The 13,167-nt window shown below is 36.4% G+C and overlaps 1 non-coding gene across 1 annotated transcript; it reads left to right on the forward strand.

Moving 5' to 3' along the window:
* The first annotated feature begins 5,464 nt into the window (after positions 1 to 5,464).
* LOC116565932 lies at positions 5,465 to 5,540 on the forward strand. The gene has a single exon (XR_004275671.1). It is a non-coding gene; the product is annotated as a small nucleolar RNA SNORD66 (small nucleolar RNA).
* Positions 5,541 to 13,167: the final 7,627 nt, after the last annotated feature.

The raw sequence follows: 13,167 nt of genomic DNA on the forward strand, positions 1-13,167 counted from the left end.
CTTGTGATAATTTTCATCAGCCTATAATCTCTTCATATACTTACAGGGATATTTGTGGTTTTCATTCAAAATCATCCAATGTCATTCTTTCAATTCTAGTTAAATTCATATCCCACTCCCATCCACCTACTTTCTTATGTCAATATAATATGGTTTGAATCTTGATCTTTTACATTGTAGGGTGTTCAGACGTGGCTTAAAAATGTGAGCTGCAAATTCCAATCTGGCTTTTTTAAGTCAGTGTGAGACCGGAGGTAACTCACTGCATCTCCCCCTCCCTCTCCTTCTGCTTCTTGACAAAGAGAGAAATTTCTCATTTACTTCTCCAAGTTGTTCTGAGCAGAGGTGAACCAACACTCCTTCAATATTAACTACTATAATTCTAAATAAAAAGATTTAAAAGGTTGAAGAATGTTTTTAGATCAATTTATCCCTTCTGAGTCTCAATTCCCTATATGAAAAAATGAAAATTTCAAGACCATTATCTCAGATTAATTTTGAAGATTAAATAAGAAACGTAGAAAACAAAAGTACTTAGTATACTAACTGGCACCTAGGAATACTTTAATTTCCTTTTTGCCTTAGCAATCACTTTTACTTTCTCTGATTTATATGTAATTCTTTATCAATACTTTTACATGTGACATTTTTTATACTCTATCTTGTACTGAAGTGAAGGATTAGTCCTTTAAAATTCTAACCAGTTTGCACATTTTAGGGTGATCTACAATTCATCTCATATGCATTTGTTTCCTTATAGGAGCAAGCACAATGCCTTACTCTGTGCATGTTCAATATAGTCTTACTTTACTTACTGATAAAGGAAAAGAGATTCAGGCTACTAGTCCTTCTAGATAGTAATGTTACAGATGAAGAATTAACTGAATGATTCTACTTCAGATTATGTAAACTACAACACCATGGAGATGTTCCTTTGTATTAGTAATAAAAACTGATGAGACATTTTCCTCTATGCTGTGCCCTGTCGATCATGGGTAGACAAGGCTGACAAAGTTTGACCCACGGATGTGTAGCCATCTGTTTTTATTTTTTAATGAATAAAGTTTTATTGAAACTTTCATTTACATTCATTTATATACTGTCTATGGTATCATTTGCACTACAATGGCAGAGTTGAGTAGTTCATATTGAGACCATATGAACTGCAAAGCCTATAAGGTTTACTATTTGGCCCTTTACTGAAAAACTTTGCTGACTCTGGTATAAACCCCCACCCTACCCTACCCTACCCTACATTGAGTTCCTTGCCGCCCAGAAGAAAAAAATATAACAAAACTAAAGTGAAGAAGTCCTTCTTTAGCTTTGTGTTCTCTTGTGGCCCATTCAAATGAGTTAAGATTAATGTTTATCAATTTGTCCTCTGAAAGTGGCTATAAAATAATAACAGTATATACAGACATGTGTTACAATTTATTATCCGACATTCCAGGTTTTTTTTTTTTTTTTTTTTTTTACAAAAAAACTAGCATGGCATAATTCCTTGTAATCCACAGTTTACCCTAAGTATATATTTACATCTATGTCACTTTACATCACCTAGTTTACAATTTTATGATACTGCCATGTGTATATGCATGTGGTGAAACCAGACAGAATTGAAAGTTCTAATTGCTTTCCTTGTCAGGATTTCACAAGACAGTTTTGGATTCCAGGAGCTATGTCCTGATTCCTGCTATTCATGGGACTATATGAAAGAAGATCGTTAAATTGCGCCAACAAAACAAACTTTATACACAAGCACAGCCTTTGTTTACCCTGAAAGCTCACCAGAGTGTCATTTTTGTTTTTGCTATCACCTTGGGGATTGTATATCTCCCTAGAGAAATGTTGGATGAGTAGGGGCTGTGAAGAGTTAAGAGACAACAGAAAGCGAGAAATGAGAGAGAACTCCAGTCCCTGGGGCTTTCTATTTACTTTGCTTTTAAAAAAAAAACTTCCCCTGGTCTTTACTGAGATTCATCAGTACTTTTTGAATTCATAAAGTATTTTACCCTGTTCAGGACCCAAAGAATTTTATAGTACATACAACTTCCCTGTGGGTCTTAAATTTAGTCTGATCAGTATTCATCATTCCAGTGAAGAACAAACAAAAACATAGTCCCACTGGGAAGACAGAATCTCAAGCACGAATTAGACTCCTTTTGTTCTTTTACTCTTTCCTTTCCTTGAATCCATAACCCAGCTCTGTCAAAGTCAAATAACTAGCAAGTAATGTGAAACAATAAAGCATCAGCCATGTGAAACTTCCCTAGGAAAATAAAAGTAGTGGGATTCGGAACCATGTGAAATTATTTTCAGAGACCCTTGAAAGATATTTTTTAAAGGCATATCATTAGGATGGAGAAGAAAGGTAGAACAAAAATGGACATAAAAACAAGCAAACAGATTAAGAATTTTAGTTATAGATTTACCAATTGAATATGAATTTTGGCAACAGTGCCCTGCCACCATGTACATTTTCTTTGAATAATAAGAAAGAGAAATAAAGAGAAACAGAGAGAGAAAGAGAGGGAGAGAGAGAGAGAGAGAGTCCTTATTGACCAATGTAAAAAGACTTTGGCAACGCAATACTTTGCCCTGCCAACAAATTAATTGAAAGATGGAAGGATGAGAGTCTAGAAAGTCTAATTCTCTTTTTGTGATTTTGTTTTATTAAGTTATTTGCTTTCACCCAGAGCTGGAGACTGAGACAGCTTGCATCTTCCTCTCCGCCTTCCCACTCCTTCACCACCCATCACCAGTTGGGTAAGGAATGAAGTTGGACAACACTGAATTCAAGGATTTAGAGAATGCAACAATCCTACAGCTATATTAAGACCTCACTTTAGTCATTTTTTATTCAAAATTCTTAAGTAACTATTTGATTTTCTTAGACATCTTGGGGGAAATTTTCTATCCTTCCTTAATTGACTAATTTATAATGCTAATGAGCAATATGGATTCACAAATTTAGTTTTCAGGTTTACATTCTTCCACTGCAGATGTGTATGCCTCCTTCCTCTCCTAACTGATGGGAAACCAGAGACCCTGCGAAAAATATCTCTAGTTTTTTCAAGGAAGAAGAAAGATAGATTTTGCTAGGATCTTCATATCCCTCACAGCACAGACTAAACATTCTAAAGTGCACCAGAAACACAGAATGCTGTAGGTTGAAAGAAAACTTTGATACTATATAATTCAACTTATTAACTCAGTTTCTGTCATAGCTTTGTTCACACACTGTAGGAAGTAAGTTAACTTCTGCCAACATCAAGTACCATGGTGTGCTTGGCATGATGGAAAGTGGAAATAGTTATGGACTCAGATGATCTGAGATCAAATCCTAATTCTGACACTTGCAGACTTGTAGGATTGTGGGCGTCATTTGAATTTCCAAAACCTCAATTTCCTAATCTAAAAATGGTGATAACAATCCCTTTTGTCTCTAATGCATAAGGTTATCACTGAATAACATGAAGAAATGAATGTGAGGGACTTTGTAAACTGTATGTGAAGTACTATATGAAATCAAGGAATTATTCCACTCCATCTTATAAAATGGCCTGGTGTATTGAACAAGGAAGTGTGGACAATGAGACATGGCTAAAAGTATTGCCATGACTTTCATATAAGATACCATCTCTAAATGTAGGCAACTTTCTTCTTCAGACAGAAAATAGATTTTTTTGTGTGCTATTTACTTGGAGGTGGGTATGTGCGTGTGTTGGGGGGGGTGCGGTATCAGAAAAGTTATAAAATTAAGCTCCTTAAAGCCATTTCTAATAATTCCAAACTTGACATACCAAAAAAATTTGTGTTTTATTTTGTATCCATCAGTGAAATTATTAGATTCTTCTCAATCTTATCTTAGAAGAATTTATCTCATGCCTGACTTCTTTTAAATAAGTGTAGAATGTGTATTCTGCAATGGCTTTACAGTGTATAAAATGACAATATCTTCCACATAGATGAAGGGTTATAAATATAGTCACCAAAAAACTCAAAACCAGCTAGAAAATGGTGCAACATAATTTGTGGTTTCATTTTTTCTGGAAATTTTAGAAATTTTTAGTTAATACAGATCACAAGAACAAAGAAAACAAATACTTCACAACATCTAAACTAACAGACACTCCAACTCTAACATCTTCTAAAGAGAACCATTGCCACAGCCACATAATCTGGGTCCCCATAATATCTTGAGCCTGAGACTCCCTATCTAATTACGCTCTACTCTCCCAGTCTCCCACTTGTTTTATGACACAATTTACAAGTCTATAAATTTAGTAGAAAGAATGCCTATCTATATTGAATGTGAATACAGAGTATTCGTTTAGTCAGTTTCAGGTCAGGTGCTCACAAAATTAAAATTACATGGATTCTCCATATAATCTCCAGTCAAGTAGCAGAATGACAGTAACCTGATTAGGATATTCAGGTTTGTCCCAGCTGAGACTGATTTTGAATCTGAACACTGATACACTATAAGTAACATTAAGCCTCTGAAATTTAAAAATTAGTTCAAATATTTTTAAGCATGTGGAAATTTACAAGGAACTCAGATGGCTTCAAGTAATGTTTAGGTAAGGATCCTTCTTGCCCTTAAATTTCTTCATTGTATGACACTGGCTTTAAGATTTATAACCTATTATAGTAACATAATGTACAATAAGATCTAATCTCCAGCTACATCAAGCATACACAATAATAAGCATAGAAGCTAAATCAAGGAATGGTCAGTCACAGCTATTTTTCTGGAAAGAACACCTTAAAAATAAAAGAATGCCATTGTGACATAGTTTCAATCATGCACTGTCAGGAAGCAGCAAGTACAATAATAACCTTATTGCCATATACTGAGCTCCCATGCACGCTCTTTTATAGGACTTCTCATTCATTAAGTTGCATTATTTTGGGAAGTAAGTATTTTTATTCCCATTTTAAGGATGAGGAAACAAAAAATATTGGTGAAGTTAAATAACATGCTCAAATTTATCTAGCTTGTGATTGCTAAATTGGGGTCAAAATAAGGAATAAGGGGATCAAATGTACAATGATACTCCAATGAGAATCAGTTTTCTTGAGAATAAAATTAAATTTTTTTCACATATTAATTTACATTCATTTCTTTTTTTCTTTTTTTTTTTTTACCATTCATTCTCTTATTCACTCAACAGATGCCCTGGGTACCAGCTGTGCCATTCACTTGCACTTGACTGAAAACACTCAGAAGACAGAAAGGCACAGTTTTTGCTCCCAACAACTTAGAGTTTGGTGGGGAATCAAGCACATGAACTATTGGTAATAAACAGAGGAACACTGCTTATTCCCTGAAATCATAAGTCAGATTCTTCCATATGCTAGGAAAATAATAAAAATGGGGATACTATTAGGGGATATAAAGAACATTTCTGCTTACTCTGTTCATGCTGTGGCTTGGCCATTAAGAGCTTGAAGGATCATGGTCCTCTGATGACTTCCTGTTAATGCCACCTCTCTGGGCCACTGAGAAACCGTGATGGAACTGAGGAAGGGAGAAAAAAAGACAAAAAAAAAAGGAAAATGGATTATGGACAGAGGCAAAATAATGATGAACAGGACAGGGAATTTCTTTACATTTCCTGGCAAGGGTGAGCTCTGAAACTGATGTCATAGACAGATCTTAGAGCCCAGCTGCCAGTGGGAGTAAATTATCTTCCCATAAAACTCATCCATATGATAATTATGTATTATCAGAGAGGAGTATCTTCAATTAACAAAGATCCATACTCTTAACCATACCAAAAATATTTTAGGTTAATCAAAGGTAGACATTATGGAGGAAACAAGTCATTTTTCATGCCATTGATATTGGACTCTCCAGTATTCCTTTATAAAAACACTTTGATAGTTGCCTTAGTGGTGGACTTTGATCTGCATAGCCTCAGACCTTCATTTGCTGTCATTTCCTATATGGATTGGAGGGACTATTTTGGAGAGGCTGGCATTACCAAGGGTACCTTCATTAACTTTAAGCTCTGTAAGAGTAGGACCATGCTGTTTTTGTTATCGCTCTATTATCAAAATTTGTCACAGTCCCAGACCAATTACAGACATAACATATACATTGGTTAATGAAGAAGTAATTTAATCAAATGCAATGATTCTTTCCCAATTTGTGCTATTAAAAACAACAAATTAATATCCTGTTCTATTTTTAATGGTAGAAATCCTTTTAAGGCAGGTGAGAATCTGATAATACTTATAGTTGAAAAAAATAAAAGTAAAATGTCATTAATAAATCAATTGGTTCTGAAGTCAGTTCCCCCGAAATACTTCTATTGCTACATATCATATAAATATTTATTATAATCCAATATGAAATCAACTCCTTAAACTTTTCTCGTTTCTTTGTAGAATTGGACCTAGACCTATTTTGAGTATAACTGAAAGTGAGGTTTCACCTTGGTTTACGTCAAAATCATTATACCAGAAAATAGCTAAGAACATTGTCCTTTATAGACCCATGCCACTAGTATTATTATTTATTTTGATTAGAAAAAATTTGTTATTAGAAGCAATATTTTCTCTCATACCAATTACATGCAGCTACTCACTTTTGAAAGACAAAGTAAGTTGCCGCCAGAAGGACCCACAAGTTCCTATTTTCCTTTTTGTCTCGTGATCGTGTTAAAAAACGTATTCAGCCTTGTATGGCTACTTTCACTATTTTCTAATGTTACTGTTCATATGTCCTTTCTCCAGTTTGGGCTGCTATAGTCCCTTGAAGTGACCTTTTTTTTTTCTATCAACTTCAGACTGAACCGGCTTCATTCTTTCAGAAGGCACTCACCATGTCAACCATAACAATGAACAAAAGAAACCCATACACTCAAAGCTTGCGCCTTACTCACCAAAACCTAATAGTTTACTTATACTAACTACCTGCCAACACTCTTAAAAATAACACAACATACTCTTCCCTATGAGCGCACAGCAGTATTTTCACTAAAGGATGAAATCCTGGAACATTTAATTATCTTGAAAGCAAATGGTAATTAAAACACTTTTCCTAACACTGGGACGATGGGGTGGTGAAGGAAAGAAAGCTAGAGATCGGAATCCATTATGTGGCTGAGGCTTCTGTCTGGTCGATTTAAGCAGATTGGAGCTGAGGCAGTCGCACATAACCGCCTCAGGTAAGGGAGCGCAGTGTTCCTGTGGGGTTATCAAACCGGCCAGGCCTTGAAGGCAGAGCAAAGCCCTTCCAGTGGGAAGTTCTTCCTAAGTGCTTGCATGGCATCCGCGGGATTATCCCACCCCACTCACACATCATCTGGCTTTAAACTTTAGGCCCTCTGGCAAAGAAGAGACGAAACATCTATTCGTCCCCTCCTCCCTCTTATCCCTCGTTCTGCCTTTCCCATCCTGTTTCCTAGCAGCCGCTGGCTGAGGCCTGGCCTTCTCTGCCAAGCACCAGGCTGGATTAGCTGCAAGCCAATAGCTGGGGGTCAGGATTAAGAGGCCAGCGTGCACTTTAATACAAGCTGCCTATAATTAATGGCATTATTAATAGCTTGACTGAAAAATTCATTAAAAAATCCATTAAAAATAAATACCCTTTTACAAAAGGCATTGCCTTGGGTAAGAAAAACAGAAAAAAAGATAAAGGAAAATTGATTGGTGGCTTTCAGTTCACAGAAAGACAGACCATAGTTCAAACTGATTAAAATTGAACATTTTAGATTAAGCACCCTTGCCAAAGTATTCTCTGTAGTTACCCAATATGAAAATATTATGATATGTCACATATTTATATTTTTATGTATCAAGGGCTGGGATATCAGACATGCAGGTAGCTGCTTGAAATAACTTTCTTCAAGTGAATACTCTTGACCCTCAGTAATAGCAGAAAGTCCCATGAAATGCTGGTTAACTGTCTGATTAACTCAGAGCTTCAAAGGCAAAAGATCTGTTGAGAGGTGGATTATTCCCCCAAAATTTGTGACTTTGTCCAATTGTTTATCTACTTCCTGCATACATGCTAGCACTGGTCCTCTTTCTCCTCTTCTTTAATTTTTTTGCATTCATACCACAGTTGTTCTTCTCTGTATATCGGGCTCTGTAACTTGGAATCGATCTTATTGAGTTTTGCCTCAGCCCAAATAAACAATGTAGAAGGTGATTGGAATGTCTGTGGTTCAGATGTTTGTTCCAAGAAAAGTGGCGATGGAAGGGGAAAGTCCTGTTGGGTACACAGACTCCCCTGCCCCCCTTCCCGACTTGTCCTCTATAAACGTTTGTTTGTGTTGATACTAAATCTGATCTTTTGGGTCAACTTTGCTCTGGGTCTAATCTGCTCATTGGTGTGAGATGAACATTGTCTTCCAGAGGTACAGGCGACCATGCCCTCTGAAAAAAAGACCCCATTCATGAGAGTATTTGCTTGAAGAGAGCTTTTATTCACTTCACCTGTTATGTTGTGCCTATAGAGCACAAAGCCAAGTGGAGATTAGGCAATTATCTGGTTAATAGGATCAACATAGACAAGAAGTTCATTCAATAGGCATTTCGGACTGCACACCATGCACAGCACAACCCTGGATGGGTGGAGAGGCACAGGGTGAGGAGAGAACATACTGCTGCTTAGTTCCTAACACAATAAAGGAAATGAGACATAAGCACAGTGAACAACTGACATGCAATTTACAAGCAAGGGAAGAATCATATGGGATTCTATGTGCTAAAGTGGGGAATATAACAAGTTAAAAAATATAAGAGGTGATTAAGCGGGGGTATGTCTCTTGGAAAAGGCAAATCAATGTCTCTGTATGTTCAGAAATCTCCAGTTCATCCCTTTAAACCTGGTAATTTCAGACAGTCAATGCATGCTCTTTTTAAATGAATTAAATTTCCTTTGTTGCCACTACACTAAGTTCTCAAAATTTATACTGAAGATGGGTACTTAATTCCTGGAAATATTGGGAAACTTTTTTTTTTTAATCTGGGATTCACCGGGGCACCCACAGATATTCTGTTAACACTCTGACATTGTTTCAGCTCCCACTTTTCCCTCCTTAACCACTGCCTGTTACTTGCAGAAAGTTATTATTGCAGTGTGATAGATATTAACTGAGCAATGAGCTTCCCAGTAGAAAAATACTGATGTAAAAATGCCTGTGCTCTGTGATTTTCACTTTTGTTTCTAATAAAATATGGCCCTGATTAGCAAAGTGTCGAGTAATTTCCCAAGTAGGGTATGTTTGTCTGTTCAATATTTTCCATTTCTCTTTCATTCTCTTCCTATAATTTAGACTCATGGTAGATTTTCCCTAAAGTAAAACATTTGCAATTTTGTGAGGTTCCAAAAATTAAAAATAGGTGCTCTGGGGTGAGATCCTCTTGTCCACTGCTCCTGGGCATGCAATTATCAACTTTCAGCTTTTATGTCTATGTTAATGTGAAAACCTACACTATTGGTTAAAAATTTTAAAATTATGTCATTTGGCTGTTTTGTCCATGTATAACGAACACATTTAACTAATGTGTTTCTGAAATGTTTACTGATGGAATCAAACAGTTGTTTGACACACTTTAGATAGAACCTGCATGTAGACAATAGAAACAGGAAGGTAAGAGGGAAGAGGAGAAAGGCTCTGCAGGGCAGGGACAGGATGCTGGATGAAAGCCACTTGAGGAGATATCACTGTTCAGCCCTGTCACTTAGCACCTGGCAGGTCATCTATTAGGTAAATTAGGGGCAATAGAACACACTGATTTTGGAAAGGAAGATCTTGACAGTTAGGAAAACAAGATCAAGCAAAGGCTGTAAAGCTATTCATATTATTTTTTATTCAAATACTGTAATCCCACTTGTCTGAGTAGGCTAGGAAGTTTACCAAACTTCAAGCACTTGGTGACTGACTTCCATCAAAGAGCGATCAAATAATTACAGACATGGGATGGAAGGAATGTACCCAGGATGTGAAAAAGTAACAAGCATTAGGAAATGAAAGAAGCAATTTTATTAATACAATCACCCACCTTTTTCATCACCACCAAGGTCAAACAAAACCTGGCATACATTATATAAACAGATCTCAGTTCAGATGCTGGATTATTCACTCATTCATTCAAGAAATAATTATCAAACACTTACTAAATGCTGATAAGTATCCAAAGAACTGAAGACAAAACACGTAACAAAGCAAAGAACCTTGTCCTCATGGAGCTTATATTCTAATGAAGAATATGAATGATAAAGCAGAAATATAAGTAAACATATATTATGTGAGAAAGAGGTGAGCACTGTGATGAATGTGTTAGGGAAATACGCTAGCAAGAATCAGAAGAGGCCTTCTCACTGAGAAGATGGCATTTCAGGAAGACCTAAAGCAAATGAGGGAATGAGCTAGGTGGGCGTCTGTAGGAAAGGCATTCCAGATATAGGGGACAGCAATATATTCCTTGAGAGTGTAGTGTAAGGTGGAGGATAATGATAAATGCTTTTCCCAAAGTTAGACACACCAACTCATAAATACTGTTAAATAAATGCTCAAAACTTTAAGCTGCTTCTGATGACAAAGTGGAAGCCAATGATGAGGGCATGTTGTACAACCAACCAAGTACTGAGAATCATTGTTTTGACTCTTGTGCAAATAGGGTTTGCTATCATTCTGTATTAGTCCATTTTCATGCTGCTAATAAAGACATACCAGAGACTGGGTAAGTTGTTTTTTTTTTTAAGAGGTTTAATGGACTCACATTTCCACATGGCTGAAGAGGCTTCACAATCATGGTAGAAGGTGAAAGGCACTTCTTACATGGCAGTAGGCAAGAAAGAATGAGAACCAAGTGAAAGAGGAAGTCCCTTACAAAATCATTAGTCTTGTGAGACTTATTCACTACAAGAGCAGTATAGGGGAAACTGCTCCATGACTTAATTATTTTCCACCAGGTCCCTCCCACAACACGTGGGAATTATGGGAGCTACAATTCAAGATGAGATGTGGGTGGGAACATATCCAAACCATATCACATTCCAAAAAAAAAAAAAGAAACCGTTTTCTGATTTTAGCAAGATTAATGGAATGGGATTTGGGATTGCTAATTCTAAAACCTACTCAGTTTCGCTAAAAGTAGTTGCCAAAAATATTTCATGCACACAATGCTAGTTTAAAATAAAATTCTTTCTCAATGTCTTTTGGATAATTTTTACTATTACGACTTTTCCTTCAGAAAGAATCTATTTTCCCTGAATATAGTGCTAGAGAGCAGCTATTGTGCCCTATGTCAGTTATTCATTTATTTATATGATTATTCAACAAATATGCATTGAGAGTCTACTAGGTAACAGTCACTCTTCCTAAACCTGAATATACAAAAGAATAACAACTCCTGGTCCTTGTCCTCAGAGAGTCACTACAATGTAATTTAGGGCACAAGCAAGTAATTTGTCACATGTGGTTCAGGGTAGTAAACTCTGCAACCCAGTTAAGCTCAGAGCACTATAGGAGCACATACATGACTCTCTCTACCCAGTTTTAGACAGGTAAGTTTATCAAGAGAATATTCCTAAACTGATTCTTAAAGGATGAAGAGGATCTAGACAGTTTAAGAAGTGGGGAATGACATTTCTTGCAGAAGAAAAAACAGGTAAAAATTCAAAAAAGTGAGAGATCAATTAATGAACAATGATTAAAAATGATTGGAAAGGAATTTATGGACGACAGGACTAGAGAGTTAGGCAGAGGCCAGTGCAGAAAAGGCCTGGCTATGTTACCTTGAAGTGAAGATATTATTTATAGATTCACCAGTTCAGTGATATGGTTGGTTCTACATCCTAGAATGATTACTCTGAGAGCAGTATCAAAAGTGGAAATGCTGCTACAGAGATGTGGGATCAGGTTAATGACTCATTTAATTTAGGAAAGAAATAATATGGGCCTGAAGTAAGGTCCTATGAATGACAGTAGTAGTAAAAACAACAAATGAAGTAGAAATTATGAAGATTATATGACTATAAGAGATGTTTAACAGATAGAATGTTAGTCAGCGTGTTTCTGATAGAAAGGGAGGAGTCAAGGATGACCACAGATTCCTGGCCTAGCCAAACTGAAAAACTTCACCAAAGCAAAGAAGAATCAGGTTAGAGGGAAATGATAACATTGATTTTGGACAGCTTGACATTGAGGGATCTGTATGAAGTCCTCATAAAAATGGTCCGTGGGTAGCATGTAGATATGTTGATCCAGCAAGCAAGATGTGAGTAAAGCTGACATTTCTGAAGTCTCATTAAACCTTGATCATATCTCAGCTCATGGCTGACATACTATACATAAAATTGCTTGTTTGATGCCTGCACTCCTAAAGTGGAAGCTTCCTGAGGGTAATGATATATTTCCACCTTAGTGTTACTCTTGCCGGGATCCTCGGCCTGTTTTCCATCACCAACTAATGACAGGTAATAACTCTCCCCTGTAACGTACATGAATAAAAGAACATAGGGAAATAAACCTTTTCTTCTAAGAGAAGTATATTGGAATGCAAATAATTGAGAATGCTTTCTTTTTGCAGGATTTTTAAAAAAATTCTTCATGGCAAAATAGTTTTGGATACTCTTTGTAAAAATTTTTCTAAGCCCTGCTAGATGAGCATGTACTGTATTCACAGTGGTTAGAACAGTGCTTAGCATAAAGGGACTGCTCAACAGATATTTAATGACTATTTTAAGAACACTGCAGTGTGTAGGAGACCATGGTCAATAAACACTGCCCCATGACCTGTCAGAGGCCTAGTGAGTAAAAACCTCCCATTTCTTCATAAAATGAATGAATGATTGTTATAGGTGAGATATAGGATCTTATGTGGTTAGTGAGTCACTAAATCTGAATTTTATATTAAAATAAGGGAATCTAAAACTGACCTCACTAATTTGATATGGAATTATTGGAATCTAGCGTGGCTCTTTGCGTGACATCATCCTGTTAGAATGCTCTGATTTTCAGATAGTGATTATATATTTTCCCATATTTATCATCCCTTTAAAGATTAGACTAGGCAGGGAGGGTATTGCCTACTTTGTACTATGTTAGGGGTCTTGGTTAAAACCTCTCTCCCTGACTACATTCTTGTATGTTAATTCATGGAATTCACAGTAACAGTTTTAATCTTGTTTCATATGTTTAA

Source organism: Sapajus apella, unplaced genomic scaffold (genome assembly GCF_009761245.1).
Source record: "Sapajus apella isolate SASKATOON/1434 unplaced genomic scaffold, GSC_monkey_1.0 scaffold41, whole genome shotgun sequence".
NCBI classification, from domain to species: Eukaryota; Metazoa; Chordata; class Mammalia; order Primates; family Cebidae; genus Sapajus; species Sapajus apella.